Below are 7,678 nucleotides of genomic sequence, written 5' to 3'. Positions count from 1 at the left end.
TTGAAAAGTCAGTGTGCAAACATTGGAGGTACAAGTAGCGCATCGCTACGGTGACGGCCGCAATGCGCCCTGTCACAGGCCACCACACCCCTCCCTGAGCCTCCCATCACCTCACCGGAACCTTTCTCTGGAGACCTGGATAAGTGTCGCGGATTTCTTCTCCAGTGCGGACTTATTTTCCGTCAACAACCAATGTCTTTTTCTTCAAAGGCAGCTAAAGTACATTATGCCCTTTGCCCGCTCAGGGGAAGAGCCCTGGTGTGGGCTAAAGCGGTTTGTGCTAACCGCCTGCCCTCAGGTATAACTTTTGACTCTTTTTCGTCGGATTTAAAAACTGTGTTTGATCATTCTGACCATGTGGGGGTTGCCTCGAGGTGGCTGCTTGCACTCAGGCAGGGGGCTGGTGGTGTAGCGGATTATTCGGTTGACTTTTGGATGCTGGCAGTGGACTCTCACTTGAACAAGGAGGCCGTTACGGGTGCATTCATTAACGGTTTGAGTGACACTATTAAGGATGAATTGTCAATTCGGGATGAGCCTGCCACCATCAATGATCTTGTGTCTCTTGCAATCTGAATAGACAACAATATCCGGGAGATGAAACAGGCGAGGAGTGGCCGATCTCTCCCCTCTGGCCGGGATGCAGTGTTGTCGGGGTCTTGGACACCTGTCTACGCGCTGTTGCCCTCAGTCTCCCCGGTGTTCACCTCCAAGGAGGAGGATGAGGCTATGCAACTTGGTTGTGCCCGGCTTTCTCCTGCTGAACAACAACGCCGTATGCGGGCCGGTGAGTGTCTGTTACTCGTCCCTGCCACATTACAGTACCAAACATCCCGCCATTCATCCCTCCGCTCTGATTGACATCGGTGTGGAGGACAATTTTATTTTCTGCGGTCTTGCCAATCAAGCCGGTATTCCCGTAGAGCCTATAACCAGCCTCATTCGGGTGACAGCTATTAACGGCCATACACTCGCCAGAGTAACTCATCAGACCGTACCGGTTACTTTGATATTGTCGGGTAATAATCGGGAATCTATCCAATTCAAGCTTATGTCCGCTTCTACTACTCTCTGATACTCGGCTTCCCCTGGTTGAAACGGCATAATTCCCAAATTGACTGGCAGCGTTATGCTGTTCACAGCTGTAGTAACCGCTGCCACTACGAGTGCCTGGGCTCAGCTGTTCCCCCCGCTGAGAGAATCCCAGCGTCCGTGGACCCTGCGTCTGATTTATCCTTATTCCAGCCAATAACCTCGATCTGGCGGAGGTTTTTAGTAAGGACAAGGCCTTGTCCCTGCCTCCCCATAGACCTTATGATTGCGCCATTGAAATACAACCTGACTCCCCGTACCTAAGAGTCGGCTATACAATATTTCACGGCCTAAGAGGGAAACTATGGAGAGGTACATCGGTGACTCACTCGCTGCTGGGATTATTCGTCCGTTGTCTCCCTTAGGAGCGGGCTTTTCCTTTGTAGAAAAGAAAGATAAATCACTGCACCATGTATCGATTTCCGCGGCCTTAATAACATCATGGTAAAGAATATTTACCCCCTGCCTCTCATGAACTCTACGTTCGAGCCCTTACAAGGCGCTACGGTTTTTACCAAAGTGGATCTCCGCAACACTTACCACCTCGTCCGCATCCGTCAGGGGGATGAGTGGAAGACTGCTTTTAACACTCCGTTAGGACATTTTGAGTACCTAGTGATGCCGTTTGTCTTAACCAATGCCCCAGCGGTTTTCCAAACCATGGTTAACGACGTTTTGAGGGATTTCCTAAACCGATTTGTGGTTGTTTACCTCAACGACATTCTCGTTTTGTCATCCTCGTTACCTGAACACGTCTCTTACGTACGCCAGGTCTAACGGCTGTTGGAGAACAAGCTTTACGTCAAGGCCGAAAAATGTGATTTCCACCGCCATTCGGTTCCGTTTCTGGGGTTCATTGTGGAGAGTGGTCAGGTTTCGGTGGAACCCGAAAAGACTAAGGCGGTTACTGACTGGCCCACGTCCACCAACTGTAAACAATTGCAATGTTTTCTGGGCTTCGCCAATTTTTTTCGCCGGTTCATTGCTAATTTTAGTCAGGTGGTGAATCCCCTTACCAGGCTCACGTCCCCTAAGGTCCCGTTTCACTGGTCACCGGTTGCTTATCAGGCTATGGAGCGGCTTAAGATTCAGTTCCCCCCCCCGCCTGTGCTGAGACACCCTGATCACTTGCTCCAATTCGTGGTGGAGGTGGATGCTTCTGCCTCGGGGGTGGGTGCTGTCCTGTCCCAACGTTCCCCCTCCGACCAGAAGCTCCATCCTTGTGCCTTTCTCTCCAAGAAATTGTCTCCCGTGGAAAGGAACTATGATGTGGGCAATCGGGAGCTTCTGGCGGTCAAAGTGGCGCTGGAGGAGTGGCGCCATTGTTTGGAGGGGGCTGAGCAACCTTTTGTGGTATGGACTGACCAAAAGAACATGGCTTACATTCTGTCGACCAAGAGGCTCTCCTCCCGGCAAGCCAGGTGGGCCCTGTTTGTTAGTAGGTTCAACTTCACTCTCACCTACCGACCGGGATCACGGAATGTAAAGCCGGATGCACTGTCTTGACAATTCAACAACCCGGAGGACTGTGCCGAGCCCGAGACGGTGCTCGTGTGTCGTTGCTGCAGTTCGCCGGGAGATCGGGGCGCTCGTTACGGCAGCCCAAGCCCTGGATCCCGGACCTGGTGGCAGCCCTGCTGAATGCCGCTACCTGTCCCCAGCCGCCCTTGGTCCCATGTGGCGTTGGACTTTGTCACCGGCTTACCCATGTCTAAAGGTAATGATAATATATTGACCATTGTGGACACATTCTCTTAATCTGTCCACTATATAGCTTTACCTAAATTATCTACGCCAGTGAGACGGCTGACCTCCTAGTCCAATATGTATTCCGTCTCCATGGAATACCTGTGGATATCGTTTCAGATAGAGGCCCACAGTTCATTTCCCGTGTGTGGAAGGATTTTTGTACTGCACCGTCTTCAGGTTTCCTTCCGCAGGCTTATTGTCAGACGGAGAGGATCAATCAAGATCTGGAGACGTCCCTCCGCTGTGTGGCTGCTCAAAATCCCGTCACCTGGGCTGACCACTTACCTTGGATAGAGTATGCGCACAACGCCTTGGTTACATCCGCCAATGGTCTCTCGCCCTTCGAGGTGGCACTGGGTTACCAACCCCTCTTGTTTCCTGCCCAGGAGAGAGAACTGTCTGTGCCCTCTGTCCAGGACAACCTTCGCCGCTGTCACCGCTGCTGTCTCTCCCCTCGGTACCTGGGCCCATTTGAGATTGAGGCGGTTGTGAACCCTGCGGCTGTCCGGCTGAAGTTGCCTGCCGCCATACGAGTCCACCCCACGTTTCCCGTTTCTCAACTGAAGCCGGTGTCTTTCAGTCCCCTCTGTCCTCCGGTGGACCCACCCCCGCCGGTTTGCCTGATTGACGACCACCCAGCCTACACGGTCCGCCGGCTCCTGCACGCCCGGCGGCGCGGTAGGGGGCTGCAATATCTAGTGGAGTGGGAGGGTTATGTGCCAGAGGAGCAGTTGTGGATCCCCCGGAGGTTCATCCTGGATCCTCAACGGGTCACAGACTTTCCTAGGGACCATCCCGACAAGCCTGGTGGGGCGCGTGGGGGAGCACGTTAAGGGGGTGGGGGGGTACTGTTGTGTTCTGCTGTCTTCCCCCAACCTTTGGCATGCTTTCCCTTTGCTCTGAGTTTGTCTTGTCTGTTGTCTGTCTGGCCTTGATGGCGTTCCTATCAGAGGCGTGGCTACCCATCACCTATTCCGTCATCCATTTAGCTGTATCCCATCTAGTCATCATCTCCTGCCATACTTAAACCCGGGCTGACCGCCTCTTCAGCGCCAGATTGTTACATACTCTCACGTGGTAACTTGGCTCTCAGGTTTTGCTCTCGTGTTTGCTCTAGTGTTTACTCTCGTGTTTGCTCTAGTGTTTACTCTTGTGTTTGTTTTTTTGTGTTTTTCTCGTGTTCACCGTTTCTACTCTAATGTACAACTAATGTAAAAATGTCTGTTCCTAAAGGCCAAAAGGGGAGGTTACACCATCAAACAAGTGAAGACAAAGCCAACAATTTGTATGTTTAAATATTTTTTTTATTACAGACAAAAAATAAAACTTTGTATGGTATAGGCACTAAAAATAACTTTTCACACACTACAAACAACAAATACAAATGTGCAATGGTATAGGAGCTAAAATGACTTTTCACACACAACAGGCTAAGTCCTATAAGCCATGTGTCTGCATTGCCTGCAAAGAGAACAGGGTGTAGTGGAAAATCTAATTTTTTATCTTTTAGATTTCAGAGTAATGATGATTGTTTTGAAACTAAATAAAGTTTTTCATTTTGTTGACTTGATAATACTGTGTTTTTGTAATAATGCTGAACCAATAATCAATGGGTATTGTTATAGAACTGCTAACAGTGGTATAACATTGGCCTCACCTTTCCATCCCTCTGATTCTCAACTGGCCATGGTCAACTCTTTAAATATTCATTGCATTTTGCAAAGAATATATATTGAAGGCCAGGATGGTGAGTCATACAGGTTATCTCCTCAGGAACCTGGGTCATTCTTTTTATGACCTGTAAAAACAAACAATTAGCTTGTTGTTATTTCATAATGTTGAATGAGCAGAAAGCATAAGTAGCTTGAGTTAATGTATTTAGCTTTAGTTACCTGAGGTTTTTATCGGCAACATATAGTTTCTCTCTCCTGGGGCATTTGTGCACAGTTTCCACAAGTACACCTGCCAAGGTAAGATGGATGCACTGGAGTTGTAATTTTACATATTACTACAGGTTAAGAAGGTAATAATCTCAAAGGCAGATTATCTAATTAGCAGGATAGTAGTTCCAAGATAACAATTGACCTACTGACACAGGCGAGAGTAGTGATAATGCTTTAGACGTAGCATACAAACAGAAATAGTCTCCTGTCCAGCTAAATGGACGTCCTGTTGTTACATATTACTACTATGTGTTAAATAATGTACGTAAATCATAATCACAATCAAAGAGACTTTCGTTGTGAGCAGCTCTATGAACTGGCCACTAACTTTTCAGCCAACTGGACATCTTGACTGAAACTGCGAGGGTACAAGTTGTAAAATATTTGTCCGTGTGCACATTAACTTATGCTGCTTACAATACTAAAAACAAGCCTAATACAAAGTTATTCTTAGGCTACAACACTGAAGTGTGAGTATTACACCAGTGTAACAACGGACGGCTGATGTTGGGCTACGTGTTAAAAATGCAAGTAAATGCTAAATAACCAAACCTACCAGTCTGAAGGAGTCATTTCCAATCCACTAGCAGGTTGCTCCTCTACATCATCCTTCCTCTGATTCAGCCTCAAACAAATACCGTTCAACAGCTAAAGTCTCCATGCTTTCTCCACCTTGGATGTTTTATTGAGTGTTGTTGGTTCTGTTGCTCTGGGAGCCGCAGCAAAGCTCGTTGCAAAACAACCAATCAGCGTGCAGCTTATGTAATATTCATGAGCAGACCATATAAGGCAGAACACCTCTCATTCCAAGCCAGGTCAATTTAACAGAATGGTATAAGGGCCAAAAGAACAGCATTTTTTTCAGCCCAACAAATGTTACAAACCCTATCAGGAGACCTTAAGGAACAGCATGTAATACTCTATACAACCATTCTTTCACCCCTTTAAGTGTAATATATATATATTATATATGTTTATATATGGTCACTTGGGGGCAGCTGAAACAAGTCATGAACACAACACTGACATGTCATCACTTTTTAAGAGATGGATATGGCAAACCTGTTAGTCCACAGTTGCAGTTGGTGCTCAGGAGATAGTGCCTAGTGGGATTTTAGAGCTTTTTTAGTTTAGGCTATTAATCCGGCCCTCCACAACAGTCCCTGTTTCTAATGTGGCCCCTTGGGAAAATGAATTGCCCACCCCTAGGACAATGTATGTTGGAGACTGGATAAATTAATTCACATACATCTGTGTGTGGGTGTGTGTGTGTGTGTATGTATGTATGTGTGTATATATATGTATGTATATATATGTATATATATATATATATATATATATATACTGTACATGTGTTACCTATATATATATATATAATTGTCTGTAGCGAGACAAATTTGTCAGGTAAAGTCCTTTTGCATTCATCACATCTGCCTCTTTGTTTTATTCATTAAGGATGTGTGGAAATACAACCTTGAAACTTTAATTAGGAAAACCAGAAACCAGCAGAAACCAAAAGGAACAGTTGCATCAAAGATAATTAGGATCATTGTTTGGTGTTTACTTATCTTTTTTTATTTGTTTTTTCTCACAGTGGGAGCTCAATATTGCTCTCTGAATTTAACAGATTTTTTTTTTATTGGCTGGGATAGGCAGGGATTTGTTGGCTCTTTGACTTCCTGAAACTGCTCATTTCTGAACGGATGCAAATATTTCTATTCTGACTCCTTTTCAAGAGTGTATCTACTTTTTATGCATGTATTTCTCCCTAATCTTTACAATTTCCTGATCCAGCTGTAGCCCTACAACTAAACGTGCACTCAATCACATACTAAATGCAAATACAAACAGTAGCCTCCACACACCTATCTGGCACAACCGAGTAAGTGTTCACACACTAAAATTAGGTTTTTTAGAACTGAATTTACATTTGTGAATATGAAATTTGGCCAAAAGGATTAATACATTTATAATATAAAACATATTTTCTTTACTTTGAGTTGTATAAAAACAAAATACAACATTTTCCAATAATATTACAAAATCTTTATAGATATGTTCAATGATAAATCTGCTGGGGTGTTGCCAAAATCTTCTGGAGTATGAGCAATACCAAAAAATGTGTAAAACAGTTTCTGGGTGACCTTCACAGAAAGAACAGTTTGCATTGATGTCTCTTTCAAATTTTAGCATGTAATGATTGGCAGGGTAATATCTGTGAATTATTCTAAACAATACTTCCTTTACCTTGTTCACTATCAGGTCTTTGTGAGGAATCATCCAAACCTTTTTCCAGTCAATATCATTAACAAATCGGTTCCAATAAACTGTAACATTTGGAGTTGAAACAATTTCTTTCTGAAATAAAGCACGGACGTTCTTATTATTTCGAGGAAGTTGGGAAAAGCAGATTTTTCCAACTGGTGATTCAGCCACATCGGGGAGGGAGACAGCAGTAGGAGGAAGTCTACCAGCATATCTGAACAGCATTATAGTGCCTGAAGGAATGGCGTCAAATACAATTGCGAATTCTCTCGGCGTAACATGAATGTTATATGTCGATAAAAACTCACCGTAAGTGAAAAGTTGCCCCTCTCCATTAAACAGCTGATCCACCAGCAGAATCTGATTAAGTACCCAACTCTCAAAGAAGAGGGATTTGTTTTTATATAATATATCGCTGTAATTCCAGATTAGGTATCTGTGAGTTGAAAAGTTATGCTTATAAATTAGACACCATGCTAAAAGGACCTGCTTGTGGAAGGTGGACAGTTTTACAGGGAGTTTGTCTACATTATAGCTACAGTTCAAAATAAAACTTAGACCACCGAAGCGAGAGAATATATGGTGGGGAATAAAATTCCAGATGGAGACAGGGTTTTTAACAAAAATGC

This window comes from Etheostoma cragini, chromosome 3, assembly GCF_013103735.1.
Source record: "Etheostoma cragini isolate CJK2018 chromosome 3, CSU_Ecrag_1.0, whole genome shotgun sequence".
NCBI classification, from domain to species: domain Eukaryota; kingdom Metazoa; phylum Chordata; class Actinopteri; order Perciformes; family Percidae; genus Etheostoma; species Etheostoma cragini.
The sequence above is the reverse complement of the archived record's forward strand: the minus strand, read 5'-3'. Positions refer to the sequence as shown.